General features: G+C 38.2%; 2 non-coding genes across 2 annotated transcripts; one reads left to right on the top strand and one right to left on the bottom strand.

The window, feature by feature from the left end:
- Positions 1-10253: 10253 nt before the first annotated feature.
- On the top strand, positions 10254-10360 carry LOC121225292 (small nucleolar RNA R71). The gene has a single exon (XR_005923168.1). It is a non-coding gene; the product is annotated as a small nucleolar RNA R71 (small nucleolar RNA).
- Positions 10361-12752: 2392 nt separating this feature from the next.
- Positions 12753-12859, bottom strand: LOC121226305 (small nucleolar RNA R71). The gene has a single exon (XR_005924147.1). It is a non-coding gene; the product is annotated as a small nucleolar RNA R71 (small nucleolar RNA).
- Between the last annotated feature and the right edge of the window lie 8645 nt (positions 12860-21504).

The following is a 21504-nucleotide window of genomic DNA, read 5'->3' on the forward strand; positions in this document are numbered from 1 at the left end:
CACACGGCTGTATCAATCTGGCAAAATCGAAGCACGACTCACACGGGTATAGCACATACTCGTGCCATTCAACAGGCTCAAACACAGCCCAAAGTAATCGCACACGGGCGTGTCCCTACCGAGCCCAAGTGAAGTCCAATTTGGAAAAGGCCAATTTTGAGGGTTTTTAGGCATTCCAAAGCCTATAAATACACCCTAGAGGAGGAGAAAAAAAGGGACGGAGAAGTGGGAGTAAAGAATTATTCCAAGGAAGCCGATTGATCCATCTCAGAAGCCGGATTCATCATAAAGACTGAAGATCTCTTCTCAATTTCCCTTCAGGAGTTTTGGGCTTTCTTTATGTTTTGTATTCTTTATTCTTCTGAGATGTTTTCTTATTTAGTTATGAACTAAAATCCCTAAATACCTAAGGGGAATGAAACCTAAGACGAATCTTGTTATTATTTTCTGAATCGTATGATAAATATTTAACTTATTCTTAATTATGTGTTCTTAATTCTTGTTTTGATATCCCAGGATACTGATTCAAGACATGCTCTTATTTAGAGGAGAAATAGACCCTATCTAAGAGTACATTTGTAATAATTAAGCGGAGTTGATTGCGCGCCTAGAAATAGGGTAACAAGATTTTGCCGGATTAAGGTGAAACCTAATAAGGGGATCCATAGATCAAGTTAATGCAACCCTAGAGTGTTAATTAGAGAAAAGTCTCGGTTATTCAATCTAGAGATTAGACGTTATTAGTCTTGAATAGGGATAATAACATAACTTAGGGATCTCTACGGAACAAATCATCCGATTCGGAGCCAGAATAACAAGTAAAGTCTCGGTGGATTTTTCCTTAGGTATTGTCTTAAGTCAATCGATTTTTCCCAAAAGCAATTCCCCAATTCTTTTCTCTAAGCATTCTTAGTTTAGATAATTAGTTAATTAAAACAAAACCCCATTATTCTTAGGCTAGATAATAAAAAGACAATCATTACTAGTACTTTTAGTTCCTTTGGGTTCGACAATCCGGTCTTGCTAAAACTATACTACTATTCGATAGGTACACTTGCCTACATCGCAATAATAATTAGTTCAAGAACGAGTAATTATAAATATTTAAAACCTATCACGAAACCTCACGATCATGCAGCTACAGCAGCTCTAACTATGCTAGATTCAGTTCCTGTTAAAGAAGGTTTAGCATAATCATACATAGTGCATGGAGTAGGATTTTGATTAACCGCAATTGCAGGAGGTAGCTGATTGCCTTGGTTTTCAGCCATCTCTTCGGTTGGGGGTTGAGTATCATCTGCTTGCTCGTTCTCGTGTATCTTAAGCTTCGCCTTATTTCTCTTTAGTTTCTACGAACTGTACGGTCGATTTCTTCGTCAAAAAATAGTGGCCCTAACGGGTTTCTTCTAGTCATAAACTATGAAAACCTGCCAAGAGAAAGAAAGAGTAGGTTAATAAATAATAAATAATAATTAAATTAAATTAAATTGCAAGAAAAATAAATGGCTAAAGTAATAAAAATTAAGCATTCCTAATATCTTAGTTCCCCGGCAATGGCGCCAAAAACTTGATCGCGTGATTTCGTGATAGGTTTTAAATAATTATAATTTCTCGTTCTTGAACTAACTATTATTGCGAGCAAGTGTACCTATCGAATAGTAGTATAGTTTTAGCAAGATCGGATTGTCGAACCCAAAGGAACTAAAAGTACTAGTAATGACTGTCTTTTCATTATCTAGCCTAAGAATAATGGGGTTTTATTTTAATTAACTAATTATCTAAATTAAGAATGCATAGAAAAAAGAATTGGGGAATTGCTTTTGAGAAAAATCGATTGACTTAAGACAATACCTGAGGAAAAATCCACCTAGACTTTACTTGTTATCCTGGTTCTGAATCGGATGATTTGTTCCGTAGAGATCCCTAAGTTATGTTTTATCCCTATTCAAGACTAATAACGTCTAATCCCTAGATTAAATAACCGAGACTTTTCTCTAATTAACACTCTACGGTTGCATTAAATTGATCTATGGATCCCCTTATTAGGTTTCACCTTAATCCGGCAAAATCTTGTCACCCTATTTCTAGGCGCGCAATCAACTCCGCTTAATTATTACAAATGTACTATTAGACAGGGTCTATTTCTCCTCTAAATAAGAGCATGCCTTGAATCAGTAACCTGGGATATCAAAACAAGAATTAAGAACACATAATTAAGAATAAGTTAAATATTTATCATACGATTCAGAAAATAATAACAAGATTCGTCTTAGGTTTCATTCCCCTTAGGTATTTAGGGATTTTAGTTCATAACTAAATAAGAAAACATCTCAAAAGAATAAAGAATACAAAACATAAAGAAAACCCAAAACTCCTGAAGGGAAATTGAGGAGAGATCTTCAGTCTTTATGATGAATCCTGCTTCTGAGATGGATCAATCTGCTTCCTTGGAGTAATTCCTTACTCCCACTTCTCCGTCCCTTTTTTCCTCCTCCTCTAGGGTGTATTTATAGGCTTTGGAATGCCTAAAAACCCTCAAAATTGGCCTTTTCCAAACTGGACTTAACTTGGGCTAGGTAGGGACACGCCCGTGTGCGATTACTTTGGGTTGTGTTTGAGCCTGTTAGAATGGCACGGGCATGTGCTATACCCGTGTGAGTCGTGCTTCGATTCTGCCAGATTGACACAGCCGTGTGGTCTACCCATGTGAGGAAGTCCAGGCCGTGTTAAGTTCATACTTTGGCCCATTTTCTCTATTTTTGGCCCGTTTCTCATTCCTTTCGTTCTCCTAAGTATTATTGGCAGTTTTAGACCTACTGTAGCTGCATGATCGCGAGGTTTCGTAATAGGTTTTAAATATGTATAATTACTCGTTCTTGAACTAACTATTATGCGATGTAGGCAAGTGTACCTATCGAACAATAGTATAGTTTTAGCAAGACCGCATTGTCAAACACAAAGGAACTAAAAGTACCAGTAATGACTGTCTTTTATTATCTAGCCTAAGAATAAAAGGGGTTTTTGTTTTAATTAACTAATTATCTAAACTAAGAACGCACAGAGAAAAGAATTGGGGAATTGCTTTTGGGAAAATCGATTGACTTGAGACAATACCTAAGGAAAATCTACATAGACTTTACTTGTTATTCTGGCTCCGAATCGAACGATTTATTCATTCAACTTATTCCGTAGAGATCCCTAAGTTATGTTATTATCCCTATTCAAGACTAATAATGTCTAATCCCTAAATTGGATAACCGAGACTTTTCTTTAATTAACACTCTAGGGTTGCATTAACTCGATCTATAGATCCGCTTATTAGGTTTCACCCTAATCCGGTAAAATCTTGTCACCTATTTCTAGGCGCACAATCAACTCCAGTTAATTATGACAAAACTACTCTTAGACAGGGTCTATTCCTCCTCTGAATAAGAGCATGTCTTGAATCAGTATCCCGGGATGTCAAAACAAGAATTAAGACCACATAATTAAGAACAAGTTAAATATTTATCATACGATTCAGAAAATAATAACAAGATTCGTCTTAGGTTTCATTCCCCTTAGGTATTTAGGGGTTTTAGTTCATAACTAAATAAGAAAACATCTCAGAAGAATAAAAAATACAAAACATAAAGAAAACCCAAAACTCCTAAAGGGAAATTGAGGAGCGATATTCAGTCTTGATGATGAATCCGACTTCTGAGATGGATCAATCGGCTTCCTTGGAATAATTTCTTACCCCTCTATTCTCACTCTCTCTTTTATCCTCTTCTAGGGTGTATATATAGGCTTTGGAATGCCTAGAAGCCCTCAAAGGTAGCCTTTTTCGAATTAGACTTAACTTGGGCTCGGTAGGGACAAGCCCGTGTGACACGCCCGTGTGCGATTACTTTAGGCCGTGTTCGAGCCTGTTAGAATGGCACGGGCATGTGCTATGCCCGTGTGAGTTGTGCTCCAATTCTGCCAGATTGACACGGCCGTGTAGTCTGCCTGTGTGAGGAGGTCCAGGCCATGTTGATTTCGTACTTTGGCTTATTTTCTCTGTTTTTGGCCTGTTTCTCGTTCCTTTCGCTCTCCTATGCTCTCCTAAAGATAAAACATGAAATTAAAGCATTAGGAGCATCAAATTCGCCAATTCTAATGAGAAATCATCCATAAAATTCTTTAAACATGGGGTAAAAATATGTATAATTTACGGTTTATCAAATACCCCCACACTTAAGCATTTGCTTGTCCTCAAGCAAAATTCTCAACTCATAATCAAAATAAATTCTTCTCAACTTATAATTTCTATCCATAATATCTCACATTAATCCATAAGTAACCATACATTGAGAATTCAACTAAAAGAACATAAAAGTTTCAAACATTCCAAGTTGAGTATTTAGTCATGCAAACTTAGGTGCTTCCCTTCGTCTAAGTAATTACCTTTGATTCAGAATATCACAGAGTTTCACATCCTCACTAAAGGTTCACTCAAATCATTTGAGGTGTTTAAGGAAAATAAATGAAGCACTCAATAGTCAATGATGAAAAGTCATTACCATAGGCTTGCTTGAAAATCAAATCTCCACCACTATAATTTAAGATGATACATCAATCAAATGGTCTTTAGAGGGTTGTAATGAGGCTTGGTTAGGGGGTGTGTCACAACTTGAAAGAAAGGTTTAGAATCGAGATTGAATTGAAAAATTGCCTAACTAGAAAAAAAGTTAATCTTCACTTGCGTACAACAGAGCTTCTCTTAGAATATGAAATTACAAATATGCATACATAGTATTTTTTTTAAGAACAAGTTACATAACATATACTAGCTATTAATAACAAGACATAGCTAAACAATTTATTCAATTCAAATCTCGACAAAAATAGAGATTAATTTAAGGGATTTCAACAATAATGGGTTAAGGGTTAATATTAAGGTTAATACAAGGAATGGCTTGTTAGGCTCAAGGGGGTTTACTAGGGGTTAATCGTGGAGGTAGGCTTTTCATGGCATGAATGGGTTAATCCTCAGTACCTTAATCGTTTTGATATATCAAATCAAATGGTGTGGTCTCGACATGCATAATCAAGCAAGTTCTAGAATAACAGTTCAATACTGACGCACTCAAAGCAATAATAAAAGTGAGCATGAAAGGATGAATAGATGCTCAAAGGCTAAAAAATCTCACAAAAATTATGGCTTTTTGATGTTTAGACTCGTGAATTCCAATTCAAAGTAATACCTAGACTTGGGGAAATAGCCTATAATTTTAAATTCTTAAAAATCAACTTATCATGCTTGATTCTTTAATGTCTTAAAGTTTAAACAATCAATGCATAAGTGCCTATGTTTTAATTCAAGATATATTAATCAAAATCATTAATCAATTAAAATTTATCCTAAATATGATATGAGAGCTTTTTCAAGAGAATAAGGTAATCATTCAGGGATTTTTCTGATAATGAAATAAATACCCCTTACACTTAAGATGTACATTGCCCTCAACGTACAAAGATAGATATTAGAGTATAAAAATAAGATAGGGAGAGAAGTGAAACTTCCTTTTTAATGAATTCCTCGAACTAGAGTTTTAGAGAGTAATTGGTTCGAGAGTGGAGGAGGATACTCCGGCGGTCGTAGAGGTTCATTAGTCCAGAAGTCCTGCACCAAAAGAATATTATATCTAGTGGTAGCTATGGTCGTGGTCAAGCAGGACATGGTAGTCATGGAGAACCTTTCCCGGTGGAGTTTTAGTTCCTATGTGATGATGAGCTTAAGAGCTTTATATAACTGTGATAATATTAGGAACTTTTTAGGGAATATTAGGAAGAATAAGTACTCAAAAAGAAATAACTGAAATTAATAATTAAAAATAAAATTCTAAAATATAACAAAAATAAAAAGTAGTTTCAATAAAAATTAAAAACATAAAATAATAAATAAATATTTCTAAACATCTTCATCGTCGGATGGTTCACGAGGTGGGACTGATGATGAGAGGTGGAGGTGCTGACAAATCTGTTGTAGAGTAGCATCAATGTTGTCAAATCGCTAAAAATACTGCTGCTCGAATCGGGTGAGGTGCTCAGAGATGTTAGCATATGAAACCGCCCCATGAACTGGACGAGAGGGTGGTGGTGGTTGGGTCGATGGGTCCTCGTGCTGTGGGGGGACATCATCAGGAATGTCCTCGTAGGCCTCCTTCTCGGTAGATTGGGCGAGACGATACTAGGGAGGGTAGGTTCCTTGGTGCCTCTTGATCATCCTCATGCTAAACATGCTCGAGATGCCTTGTGGAGACATCTAGCCGATGAGGGTGAGGGATGATTATTGGGCCGTGGTGTTGAGGAGCCTAAAGTGTTGCGCCAACCTAGTCACGTAAGGGCCAATGGAGATGACCCCATTCCAATACCGCTCCGTCTGGTGCTAAATCGCAAGGGCGATGAAATAGGCAAGGTCGATGACGTGTCCTTGCGACATGCACCATAAGAAGTAGACGTCGTGGGTGTTGATGACGCCAGTGGTCTCTCGCCTTCCTGTAATCGTGTGAGCTAAAATAATGTGTAAGTACCTCAAGGATGGTGGGAGAACTGATGCCTTGGAGCGGCTAGGATTGTACGAGGCCGTGCTATGGGCCAAAGTGTGCCAGCACTTCGAGGGAGAGAAATGTATGTGGCGACTGAGAGCATGTAGTTCATTCTCCTCCCTGAACTCCTCTGTATATAGGCCTAGTGCAGCACCAAACTCTGGGACGTTTAGCTGGTGGATTAATCCGCCTAGGCAAAACTGGACCGTGTCGGGATCATCGTACCTTGTCATTACGGTCTGGAGATAGAATATTGAGCAGAGTTCCATCGTGAGCTCGAGGTATGTCGGGTCGATAATCCCGATGAACAGTTCTTACGGATCGGTGGTTAAGAGAGCCTGAATCACATCAGCCAGCTAGACTTGTTCTACGGCAACCCAGTCGATGCAGCGGCCTGCTGCTAAAGGTCGGGCCCGAAATATTTGGAAGAGCTCTTCTTGGGGCCCTTGTGGAAACTGTAGGAGAGGGTGACGAATTTTTGCGGTTGGACCCGCGGAGGATGATGCTCCATTCGTCTTCTTCAAGGCTGGTACGGTGATTTTCTTTCCTCTTGAAGATGACATTGAAGGCTTGTAATATAAAGAATAATAATAATAGGTAAACATATTCGAAGGGGAAGTAAACTATTTCAGCCAAGACTACTAATATGAAGCAAACTCAACCACAATAATAATGAAAATGAGAATAGAAATGTAATAGGTATAAGGTTTTCCTAGTCTCAATTTAACATAAATTGTATGGTAACTAACCTAGGAATGCAATTTAAATGATAGACATTGGCATGATAATAGCATGAAAATAAGCATTGTAATGTCATGGATATGAGGTGTGTCTAACAACTTGATTTAATTCGAAATGTATAATAAAGAACCTAAAAATGAAAACTAAATGATAAAGTAATGAAAAAATATGAAAATTAGTTCAAAATTAATGGAGTTTATGGCAATAATAAGCATTAAAAATGAGTAAAATAGAAGTGAAAAGAGTAATCAAACGCTAAGGGAGAGAGTTTGAGCTTTAAAAACGAAGTTAGAGGCGGCACACGGGTGTGGCAGGGGGGCTATGTGGAGTTGCAGCAGCTAGGGTTAGGGTTTTTGAATGGAGAAGAAAGTGAATGGTGCAGGGTATTTATAGATTTTGGGCCACACAGCTATGTCACACACTCATGTTCCCCAATTTCAGCCCGTGTGATTCGCGAATATCAAATTTGGGCGCGTCTGACATTTAGTACACGCCCGTGTTCCTTGTGCGTGTAGGTTCACACGCCCGTGTCGTATGACCGTGTCTAGTTTCGTTCGCTTCTCCCATGCCCCTGTGTTCAATCCCCACGCCCGTGTTATTTCAACAGGTTCGACCACAGGTGTTAGACACGGGCGTGTCATACACCCGTGCTAGTTTCTCAGTTTCAACCACAGGTCTTCCACACGGGCGTGTCGCACGCCCGTGTTGTTTTGGCAGGCTCGTCCATGGCCATGTCGCACGGCTGTGGTGTTTTATCATAGCCCGTGTTGGGGAAATCTTTTGCCTGTTTTCACACGGCCTTAAGCACGCCCGTGTTCTTGGCCGTGTCTCTGTGGAAACACCTGTATTCAAGATCTCTATTAGTAGGTTAGGAGTTAAATACCAAAATTTAAAGAAATTAATAATGTTAATACTCGGGTTGCTTTTTGAGAAGTGCTTATTTATAATCTAAGCTCGACTCACCTCTTCATTGAATGGTCACGGTGATTTGAGGAGTTTATACTCCTCATTCTTGCTATCAATCTCATCAAAATAAGGGTTTAATCGGGTGTTGTTTGCCTTAAAAGTGCTGAACTTGGGATGATTCACCTCTACCGTACCGAATGGAAAAATACTGAGTACTGTAAGAGGGATTTCCTCATTTGGTGTAGTAGTGACAATGTGAGGATCTGCGGCATCTAATAAGACTTTATCACCAACCTTAAGTAAATTTGGGGAGGTATCGAACTCATTCTGGCATAATTTTTGTTTGTCGTGTGTTCTCGGTTTATGTGCTTACCATTCGTCTAGCTCCTCTATCCGTAGCCTTCGTTCTTCATGAATGTGTCTTCTATCATTTCTGGAACATGGCTCGTGAACTTCTTTGAAGCTCAATTTCTGCAAAGTCATATTGTCAGTTTTAGTAGATTGGTGTGGACTATTACCTTCAATGTTCGATGTGATGCCAGAATTACGAGCTTGAAGGGTGATCGTTTCGTCTCCCACACGACGTGTAAGCTCACCTGTGCCAACATCAATAATTGTTTTAGCAGTTGCTAAAAAAGGCCTTCCTAAAATCAAAGGGGTGTTATTATCCTCCTCTATGTCTAGAACAACGAAATCAACGGGAAATATGAACTTATCTACTTTCACTAGTACATCCTCAATAATACCCCTGGGGAATCTTATAGTTTTATCTACAAATTGAATGCTCATCCTAATTTGTTTAGGTTTCCCAAGACCTAGTTGCTTAATCATTTTGTAAGGCATGACGTTAATGCTAGCCCCTAAATCAGCTAATGCATGACTTATATTTAAACTACCAATTAAGCATGGAATTGTAAAAACCTCTGGATCTTTCAATTTGTGGGGTAGCTTATTCTGTAGAATAGCTTAGTAGACTGCGTTTAGCACCACATGCAATGCTTCGTCCAACTTTCGCTTATTTACTAAAAGTTCTTTTAAAAATTTCATTACATTTGGCATCTGCAACAAAGTTTCAATAAACGGTAAGTTAATATGTATTTTTTTCAAAATTTTGAGGAATTTACCGAATTTTTCGTCTAAGCAATCTTTCCTTGTCATGTTAAGGTATGGGGCACGAGGTCTATATTCTTCATTCACTGTTTTGTTATGACTTACCTCACTTTTACCTTTGCTCACCACAGTTTCTTGCATCAATTCTGGCTCAGGCACAATGAATCCTTCCTTATCTTGAGTACTAATTGTGCTGAGGTGTTCCCTTGGATTAGGTTCAGTATTACTTGGTAAGCTATGTTATGGTCATTCAGAGGTTAGTTTGGATAGCTGGCCTATCTGAGTTTCGAGCCCTTGGATCGATGCTTGTTGATTCTTAAGTGCTGTCTCGGTATTTTGGAAACGAGTTTCTGATACTGAGATGAATTTAGAGAGCATCTCTTCAAAGTTTTGTTTCTTCTCTTGTTGATAAGGTGGCTGCCGAAAACCCTGAGGATTTTCTGGCTTTTGATTCCCTTGAGCACCCCAAGAGAAATTTGAGTGGTTCCTCCAACCTGCATTATAAGTATTACTGTATGGGTTATTTTGAGATTGAAAGTTATTGTTACCCATATAGTTCACTTGTTCCTCTTTGGTTGTAAGATTGAAGGATTGATATTCTGTATGCACACCTCCTCCACTTGAGTCACACCTCATTACTGGATGTACCTGTGTAGAACCAAGTAAACCATCAATCTTTTTATTGAGAAGTTCTACCTGATTTGACAACATAGTAACTGAGTCGACATTATAAACACTGCTGTTTTTGTTGGCTTAGTCCTCATGACTTTCCACTGATAGTTATTCAATGACATTTCTTCAATGAATTCATAAACCTCTTTAGGTGTTTTGTTGTTAATGGTTCTTCCAGCAGCTGCGTCAATCATCTGTCTTGTTGAAGGATTCACACCATTGTAAAATGTTTGAACTTGCAGCCATAGAGGTAACCCATGGTGAGGACACCTTCGCAATAGATCCTTGTATCTCTCCCATGCATCGTAAAGTGTTTCTAAGTCCATCTGCACAAAAGAAGAGATATCCTTACGTAACTTAGCCGTTTTCGTCAGAAGAAATTATTTTAGTAGAAATTTTTCGGTCATTTGTTCCCAAGTAGTGATGGACCCTAGTGGTAACTAGTTCAACCACTGTTTAACTTTGTTTCTTAGTGAAAAAGGGAATAACCGAAGGCGAATGGCATCATCAGAAACGCCATTAAATTTGAAAGTGTCGTAAAACTCCAGAAAAATTCGCCAAGTGAGTGTTGGGATCCTCATCCTGCAAACCATCAAATTGAACAAACTGCTGTATCATCTAAATTGTGTTAGGTTTCAGTTCAAAATTATTCGCAGCAATAGCATGTCTAACTATACTTGACTCAGTTCTTGTTAAAGAAGGTTTAGCATAGTCATACATAATACGTGGAGCAGGATTTTGATTAGCCGCAATTGCAGGAGGTAGCTGATTGCCTTGGTTTTTAGCCATCTTTTTGGTTGAGGGTTGAGTATCGTCTTCTTGCTCGTTCTCCATGTATCTTAAGCTTCGCCTTATTTCTCTTTGGTTTCTACGAACTGTGCAATCGATTTCTTCGTTAAAAAGTAATGGTCCCGACGGGTTTCTTCTAGTCATAAACTATGAAAACCTGCCAAGAGAAGGAAAAAAGAAGTTAATTAGTAATAATAATTAAATTAAATTAAATTAAATTGCAAGAAAAATAAATTGCTAAAGTAATAAAAATTGAGTGTTCCTAATATTTTAGTTCCCCGGAAACGGCGCCAAAAACTTGATCGCGAGGTTTCGTGATTGTTTTTAAATATTTATAATTACTCGTTCTTGAACTAACTATTATCGCCATGTAGGCAAGTGTACCTATCAAACAGTAGTATAGTTTTAGCCAGACCGGATTGTCGAACCCAAAAGAACTAAAAGTACTAGTAATGACTGCCTTTTTATTATCTAGCCTAAGAATAAAAGGGGTTTTTGTTTTAATTAACTAATTATCTAAACTAATAACGCACAGAGAAAAGAATTGGGGAATTGCTTTTGGCAAAATCGATTGACTTGAGACAATACCTAAGGAAAAATCCACCTAGACTTTACTTGTTATTCTATCTCCGAATCGGACAATTTATTCATTCAACTTATTCTGTAGAGATCCCTAAGTTATGTTATTATCCCTATTCAAGACTAATAATGTCTAATCCCTAGATTGCATAACTGAGACTTTTCTCTAATTAACACTCTAGGGTTGCATTAACTCGATCTATGGATCCCTTTATTAGGTTTCACCCTAATCTGGCAAAATCTTGTCACCCGATTTCTAGGCGCGCAATCAACTCCACTTAATTATGACAAAAGTACTCTTAGACAGGGTCTATTCCTCCTCTGAATAAGAGCATGTCTTGAATCAGTATCCTAGGATATCAAAACAAGAATTAAGAACACATAATTAAGAACAAGTTAAATATTTATCATACGATTCAGAAAATAATAACAAGATTCGTCTTAGGTTTCATTCCCCTTAGGTATTTAGGGGTTTTAGTTCATAACTAAATAAGAAAACATCTCAGAAGAATAAAGAATACAAACATAAAGAAAACCCAAAACTCTTGAAGGGAAATTGAGGAGCGATCTTCAGTCTTGATGATGAATCCGGCTTCTGAGATGGATCAATCGGCTTCCTTGGAGTCATTTCTTACCCCCTTATTCTCCCTTTCTCTTTTTCTCCTCTTCTAGGGTGTATTTATAGGCTTTGGAATGCCTAGAAGCCCTCAAAAGTGGCCTTCTCCAAATTGGACTTAACTTGGGCTTGGTAGGGACACGCCCGTGTGCGATTACTTCAGGCTGTGTTCGAGCCTGTTAGAATGGCACGGGCGTTTGCTGTACCCGTGTGAGTCATGCTCCAATTCTGCCAGATTGACACGGCCATGTGGTCTGCCTTGTGAGGATGTCCAGGCTGTGTTGATTTCGTACTTTGGCCTATTTTCTCCGTTTTTGGCATGTTTCTCGTTCCTTTCGCTCTCCTATGCTCTCCTAAATATAAAACATGAAATTAAAGTATTAGGAGCATTGAATTCACCAATTCTAATGAGAGATCATCCATAAAATGCATTAAACATTGGGTAAAAATATGTATAATTTACGGTTTATCAATGCAAATAATTTTGAATTAAAACCTAACACTATTCAGATGATACAGTAATTTGTTCAGTTTGATGGTTTGCAGGATGAAGATCCCAACGCTCACTTAGCAAACTTTCTAGAATTCTGCGATACATTTAAAATTAATGGCGTTTCTGATGATGCCATACGTCTTCAGTTGTTTCCCTTTTCATTAAGGAACAAAGCTAAACAGTGGTTGAACTCGTTACCACCAGGGTCAATTACTACTTGGGACAAATGACCGAAAAATTTTTACTAAAATATTTTCCGTCGGCTAAAACGGTTAAATTACGTAATGATATCTCTTCTTTTTTGCAGATGGATTTAGAAACCCTCTATGATGCATGGGAGAGATACAAGGACTGATTGAGAAGGTGCCCTCATCATGGGTTACTGCTTTGGCTCCAAGTTCAAACATTCCACAATGGTCTGAATCCTTCGACTCAGCAAATGGTTGACGCAACTGCTGGCGGAACCATCAACAATAAGACACCAAAAGATGCCTATGAGTTTATTGAGGAGATGTCACTGAATAACTATCAGTGGCAAGTCATGAGGACAAAGCCAACGAAAACAGCCGGCGTTTATAACATCGATTCGGTCATCGTGCTCTCTAATCAGGTAGAACTCTTAAATAAAAAGATTGATGGTTTTCTTAATTCTTCACAGGTTCACCCAGTAATGCAGTGCGAAGCAAGTAGCGGTGGAATAAACAATTCGAAATACCAACCTTATGGCCACAACATGGATAACGAGCAATTAAACTACATGGGTAATAATCCTCGACCTCAAAACAATCCATATAGTAACACTTATAATGCAGGTTGGAGGAACCACCCCAATTTCTCGTGGGGCGGTCAAGGAAATCAAAGACCACAACATCCGCCGGGCTACCAACAACCACCCTACCAACAGGAAAAGAAGCCAAATCTTGAAAAGATGCTCTCAAAGTTCATATCAGTGTCAGAAACCCATTTTCAGAACACCGAGATAGCACTTAAGAATCAACAAGCTTCAATCCAAGGGCTCGAAACTCAGATAGGCCAGCTTTCTAAACTAATCTCTGAACGACCACAAGGTAGTTTGCCAAGTAATACCGAATCTAACCCAAGGGAACAGCTCAACGCAATTAATATTCAAGATGACGAAGGAGTCATTGAGCCTGAACCAGAACCGAGGCACAAAACTGTGGTAAGCAAACGTCAAGGTGATGTAGATTATAATAAAAACAAACCAGTGACTATCGAATATAAACCTCGTATGCCATACCCCAACGCGACAAGGAAAGACCGCTCAGATGAACAATTTGGTAAATTCCTTAAACTCTTAAAAAAATTACATATTAACTTACCGTTTATTGAAGCTCTATCGCAAATGCCAAACACAATGAAATTTTTAAAGGAGCTTTTAGTAAATAAGCAGAAGTTAGACGTGGCGTCGTATGTGGAGCTGAATGCAGTTTGCTCGGCCATTCTCCAAAATAAACTACCCAACAAACTAAAACATCCAAGGAGTTTTACAATTCCTTGCTTAATTGGTAGTTTAGACATTAATTATGCATTGGCTGATCTAGGGGCTAGTAACAACATCATGCCTTACAAAATGTTTAAGCAACTAGGTCTCGGAAAACCTAAACAGACTCAGATGAGCATTCAATTAGTAGATAAAACTATAAGATTCCCTAGAGGTATTATTGAAGATGTGCTAGTTAAAATCGATAAATTTATATTTCCCGTTGACTTTATTGTTCTAGACATAGAAGAGGATAGCAACACTCCCTTAATTCTAGGAAGGCCTTTTTTAGAAATTGCTAAAACCATCATTGATGTCAGCACAGGTGAACTCACACTCCAAGTGGGAGACGGAACAATCACCCTTCAAGCTCGCAATTCTGGTAACACATCAGGAATTGAAGGTGATCATTTAAACCATTCTGCTAAACCTAACACTATGGTGCAACCTACTTTGCAAAAAATGAGTCTGAAGAAAGCACACGAGTCATTCTCAAGAAATAGTAGAGGACCTGTTCATTAAGATCGAAGATTACAAATTGAGGAACTCGATGAATGGCGGACGCACAAACTAAGAACACCCGACAAACTAAAAGTAAGCCAAAACGAGCCTGATACCTCTCCAAATCAACTTAAGGTTGGTGATAAGGTCTTATTAGATGCCGCGGATCCGCACATTGTCACTACCACACTGAATGAGGAAATCCCTCTTATGGTACTCAGTATTTTTCCATTCGGTACGATAGAGGTAAGTCATCCCAAGTTCGGCACTTTTAAGGTAAACAACACCCGATTAAAACCCTATTTTGATGAGATTGATAGCAGGAATGAGGAGAATAAACTCCTCAACCCACCATGATTATTCAACGAAGAGGTAAGTCGAGCTTAGACTATTAATAAGCACTTCTCGGGAGGCAACCCGAGCACTAACAATAGTAATTTCTTTCAATTTTAGTATTTAACTCCTAATTTACTAATAGAAATCTTGAATACAGGTGTTTCCGCAGAGACACGACCAAGCACACGGGCGTGCTTAAGGCCGTGTGAAAACAGGGCAAAAGATTTTCCCAACACGGGCTGCGATTAAACGCTACGACCGTGCGATATGGCCGTGGTCGAGCCTGCCAAAACAACACGGGCGTGCGACACGCCCATGTAGAAGAACCATGGGTGAACCTGTTAAAATAGCACGGCGTGAGACACGCCAGTATCTAACACCCGTGGTCGAACCTGTTAAATTAACGCGGGCGTAGGGCTTGCATACACGGGCGTGGGAGAAGCGAACGAAGCTAGACACGGTTATGTGACACGGCCGCATTCACCAACACGCCTGAGGCACATGGGCGTGTGTCGAATTTCTGACGCGTCAAAATAGGAAAAACGTGAAATACACAGGCTGAAATTGGGGCACATGGGCGTGTCCCATGGCCGTGTGTCTGAAAATCTATAAATAGGCTGCACTATTCATTATCTTCCCAACTCAAAAACCCTAACCCTAGTCGCTGCAAGCCCACACGGCCTCCTTGCCACGCCCGTTCGCTGCTCCTTACTCCATTTTTTACGCCCAATCTCTTTCCCTTAGCGTTTGTTCACTCTTTTCACCTCATTCTACTTATTTTTCATGCTTATTCTTAAAATAATTGTTATTTTTATTATACTATGTTCATTTTGTTCATTATTTCCCGCATTATTAGATTATTTATCATGCATTTTTTGTTAATGTAGCTTGTTAGGAAAGCTTCATTCCTTTGTCATTCACATGCCATTATTTTGCCCATCCTCATGCCCTTACAATGTCACAAAATTTTGCTATCAAAAAGAATTTTGTTGGTTGAGTTTGGTTCATATTTTGGCTGAAATTAGTAGTTTAAATTCATGGCTTTCCAAATTCATGTATTTACTATTATTCTTCTTTACAAATTATAGGTATACGATGTCGTTTTCACGAGGAAAGAAATCCGTTGTCCCCGTTTCAAAAAAAAGGAAGGGAACGTCATCTTCTTCGGGTCCTACCGTGAAAATTCGTCACCCTTTCCTCCAATTCCCCAACGGGCCCCAAGAAAAACTATTTCAAATACTACGGGCCCGACCTTTAGCAGCGGGCCATTGTATCAACTAGGCTGTTGTCGAACAAGTCTAGTTGGCTGACGCGATCCGGGTTCTTCTTACCACCGACCCTTGGGAGCAATTCTTTGAGATCATTGAGCCGACGTACCTCGAGCTCACAATGGAACTGTGCTCGACATTTCATCTTCAAACCGTCATGACCAACCATGATGATCTAGGCACAATCTAATTTAGACTTGGCGGTCTAGTACGCCAATTGAGCATCCTAGAGTTTGGTGCAGCACTAAGACTTTACACAGAGGAATTCTGAGAGGAGAACGATCTTGATACACTCAACCGCCACATCCATTATTCTCCTTCCAAGTGTTGGAACGCCCTCGTGCCACGTTCGGCCACCTACGACCCCAGTCGCACCAAGGCATCATCCATCCCTCCGTCCCTAAGGTACCTCCATTCTATCTTATCTCACACTTTGACAGGACGGAGGGACAGCACCGGCGTCGTCACTACCCACGACGTCTATTACTTGTGGTGTATGTCCAACGGCCATGTCATCGACCTCGTTTACTTCATTGCCTTTGCCATACGCCACCAAACGGAGAGACACTGGAGAGGGGTCATCTCCATTGGCCCCTACGTGACTCGACTGGCGCGACACTTCGGGCTCTTCAATACCCCAGCCCAAGAATCATCCCTTACCCTCATCAGCCAGATGTCTCCACAAGACATCTCGAGCATGCTTAACATGAGGATGATCGAGAGGCACCGAGGAACCTACCCTCCCTAATATTGTCTCACTCAATCTACCGATGAGGAGGCCTACGAGGACATTCTTGATGATGTCCCCGCACAGCACGAGGACCCACCGACTCAGCCACCACCACCCTCTTGTCCAGTTCATGCGGCGGCTTCATATGCTGACATCTCTGAGCGCGTCACCTGATTCGAGTAGGAGTGTTATCAATAATTTGACAACATTGATGCTACTCTACAGCAGATTTGTCAGCACCTCCACATCTCATCACCAGTCCTACCTCGCGAACCATCTAGCGATAAAGATGTTTAAAAACATTTATTTATTATTTTATGTTTTTAATTTTTATTAAAACTACTTTTTATTTTTATTTTTAATTTTCAATTTTGGTTTTTCTTTATGACTAATTATTCTTCCTAATATCCCCTAACAAGTTCCTGATTTTATCACAATTATATAGAGCTCTTAAGCTCATCATCGCATAGGAACTAAAACTCCACCGGGAAAGGTTCTCCATGACTGCCATGTCCTGCTCGCCCACGACCATAGCTACCACTAGAGATAATATCCTTTTGGCACAGGACTTATGGACTAATGAACCCGACCGCCTGAGTATCCTCCTCCACTCTCGAACCGATCACTCTCCAAAACTCTAGTTCGAGGAATTCATCATACATGAAGTTTCACTTCTCCCCCTATCTTATTTTTATGTTATAATATCTATCTTTGTACATTGAGGGCAATGTACATCTTAAGTGTGGGGGGTATTTGTTAATGATTGTCTTGTTCTCTTGAAAAGCTCTCATATCATATTTAGGATAAATTTTAATTGATTTATGATTTTGATTGATATATCTTGAACTAAAACATAGGCATTTATGCATTGATTGTTTAAACTTTAAGACATTAGAGAATCAAGCATGCTAAGTTGATTTTTAAGAATTTAAAATTATAGATTGTTTCCCTAAGTCTAGGAATTACTTTGAACTAGAATTCACGAGTTTAAAAATCAATAAGCCATAAGTTTTGTGAGATTTTTGAGCCTTTTCAGCATCTATTAATTCTTTCATGCTCACTTTTATTATTGCTTTGAGTGCGTCAGTATTGAACTGTTCTTCTAGAACTTGCTTGATTATGCATGTCGAGACCACACCATTTGATTTGATATGTCAAAATGATTAAGGCACTTAGGATTAACCCACTCATGCAATGAAAAGCCTACATCCACGATTAACCCCTAGTAAATCCCCTTTAGCCTAACAAGCCATTCCTTGTATTGACCTCAATATTAACCCTTAACCTATTATTGTTGAAATCCCCTAATTTAATCCCTATTTTTGTCAAGATTTGAGTTGAATGGATTGCTTAGCTATGTTTTGTTTTTAATAGTTAGCCTAAATATTTAACTTGTTCTTAAAAAAATAAAAAAAAACAAAAAAAAACTATGTATTCATATCTGTAATTGCATATTCTGAGAAGAAGCTCTGTTGTATGCAAGTAATGATTAACTCTTTTTCTAGTTAGGTAATTTTTCAATTCAATCTCGATTCTAACCCTTTCTTCCAGCTTGTGACCACACCCCCTTAACCAAGCCTCATTACAACCCTCTAAAGACCTTTTGATTGATGTATCATATTAAATTATAGTGGTGGAGATTTGATTTTCATGCAAGCCTATGGTAATGACTTTTCATTATTGACTATTGAGTGATTCATTTATTATCCTTAAACACCTCAAGTGATTTGAGTGAATCTTTAGTGAGGATGTGAAACTCTGTGATATTCTGAATCAAAGGTAATTACTTAGATGCGGAAAGACACCTATGTTTGCATGATTAAATACTCAACTTGGAATGTTTGAAACTTTTATGTTTTAGTTGAATTCTCAATGTATGATTACCTATGGATTATTCTGAGATACTATCGATAGAAATTATAAGTTGAGAAGAATTTATTTTGATTATGAGTTGAGAATTTTCCTTGAGGACAAGCAAATGCTTAAGTGTGGGGGTATTTGATAAACCGTAATTTATACATATTTTTACCCCATGTTTAACGCATTTTATGGATGATATTCCATTAGAATTGGTGAATTCGATGCTCCTAATACTTTAATTTCGTGTTTCATACTTAGGAGAGCATAGAAAAGCAAAAGGAACGAGAAATGGGCCAAAAACAGAGAAAATGGGCCAAAGTACAAACTTAACACGGCCTGGACTTCCTCACACGGGCAGACCACATGGTCGTGTCAATCTGGTAGAATCGAAGCATGACTCACACGGGTATAGCACACACTCGTGCCATTCTAATAGGCTCGAGCATGGCCTGAAGTAATCGCACACGGGTGTGTCCCTACCGAGCCCAAGTTAAGTCCAATTCAGAAAAGGCCAATTTTGAAGGTTTTTAGGCATTCGAAAGCCTATAAATACACCCTATAAATACACCGTCTCAGAAGTCGGATTCATCATCAAGACTGAAGATCTCTCCTCAATTTCCCTTTAGGAGTTTTGGGTTTTCTTTATGTTTTGTATTCTTTATTCTTCTGAGATGTTTTCTTATTTAGTTATGAACTAAAACCCCTAAATACCTAAGGAGAATGAAACCTAAGACGAATCTTGTTATTATTTTCTGAATCGTATGATAAATATTTAACTTGTTCTTAATTATGTGTTCTTAATTCTTATTTTGATATCCCAGGATATTGATTCAAGACATGCTCTTATTTAGAGGAGGAATAGACCCTGTCTAAGAGTACATTTGTCATAATTAAGCGGAGTTGATTGCGCGCATAGAAATAGGGTGACAAGATTTTGCCAGATTAGGGTGAAACCTAATGAGGGGATCCATAGATCGAGTTAATGCAACCCTAGAGTGTTAATTAGAGAAAAGTCTTGGTTATTCAATCTAGGGATTAGACGTTATTAGTCTTAAATAGGGACAATAACATAACTTAGGGATCTTTACGGAACAAGTTGAATGAATAAATCGTCTGATTCGGAGCCAGAATAACAAGTAAAGTCTAGGTGGATTTTTCCTTTGGTATTGTCTTAAGTCAATCGATTTTTTCCCAAAAGTAATTCCTCAATTCTTTTCTCTATGCGTTCTTAGTTTAGATAATTAGTTAATTAAAACAAAAACCCATTATTCTTAGGCTAGATAATAAAAAGACAGTCATTACTAGTACTTTTAGTTCCTTTGGGTTTGACAATCCAGTCTTGCTAAATCTATACTACTCTTCGATAGGCACACTTGCCTACATCGCGATAATAGTTAGCTCAAGAATGAGTAATTATAAATATTTAAAACCTATCACGAAATCACGCGATCATTTTCCTTTCATTGTAAATCGTTACCTTGTAGAACTTGTTAAGTCGAATCGTCCCAAAACTCACACTATCACCAAATCGATAGTTATGTTATCATTTAAAAGTCTAAGGTTGTGGCATGTATATAAGCGTCTTGGTGTGTACTTTAGCATGTGAAAGTATCTTCTACTTGGCAAGTATGACATAGCCATTTTGTGTGATGCGTTGCCTTTATGATTTGGTACATACTTGGTTTTCATTAAATTTTATGCTAGAGTAAGAAATGATATATAATTATATGTTTGGCACGTAGAATAACATAGATTGAGGTAGAAATGGTAGCTTGGTTTATGACTGAATGATATGGAGTTATTCCTCGCATTTTTCATCTTTTCTTCCTAGTTAAACTCTGTTTTTAGTTTCCCACTTAAACTCTAATTCGTGTAGGTTATTTTAATATTAGTTTCCTATTTAAACTCTAATTAGTATAGGTTATTTTAATATTATTTGACCTACAAATTTAGCTTATAAATAGATATTTTTTCTACCTTAGAAAGATAACCCATAACACATTTAGGTATTAGCTTTAAAAAGCTTTCAGAGAATTTTGTGTTTACGTTTTGAGGGTTCTTATTTTGGATTTTAGGGTTTAGTTTTATCTCCATCTTTTGTACTCTTCGTTTTTGCCGTTTTACTAAAATTATCTTTGCTCGTGGTTTTTTATCCTCTTGGGAGGGGTCTTTTCCATAACTCCTAATGAAAAAGAGAAGACCACATTCACGTGTCCATATAGAACTTTTACATTTAGACGGATGCCATTAGGGTTATGTAATGCCCCGACAATTTTTCAGCATTGTATGATAGCTATATTCTCGGACTTGGTGGAAAACTTCCTTGAAGCCTTCATGGAAGATTTCTCTATGTTTGGCAATGATTTTGAGGATTTCTTAAAAATTTGGAATTGGTTTTGTGCCATTGTGAATAAGAAAATCTTGTTTTGAACTAGGAAAAATGCCACTTCATGGTTTGTAAAAGAATTGTTCTAGGGCATAGGATATCGTAGCGAGGGATTGAAGTGGACAGAGCAAAAATTGAAGAAATAAAAAAAATTGCCACCTCTAATGAGTGTTAAGGGTATTAAAAGTTTTCTAGGTCATGCGAGATTTTAGAGAAGGTTCATTAAGGATTTCTAGAAGATATTCAAACCCTTGTGCACCTTACTGGAGGAAAATAGACCTTTCAATTTTGATGAACCTTGTTTGATTGCTTTCGAAGAGTTGAAGAAACGATTGGGAGTAGCACCAATTGTAATAGCTCCTGAGTGGACTTTGCCTTTGAAATCATGTGTGATGCCAACATTATGCTCTAGGAGCAGTGTTAGGGCAAAGGAAAGACAAAGTA

Source organism: Gossypium hirsutum, chromosome A03 (assembly GCF_007990345.1).
Source record: "Gossypium hirsutum isolate 1008001.06 chromosome A03, Gossypium_hirsutum_v2.1, whole genome shotgun sequence".
Taxonomy (NCBI): Eukaryota; Viridiplantae; Streptophyta; class Magnoliopsida; order Malvales; family Malvaceae; genus Gossypium; species Gossypium hirsutum.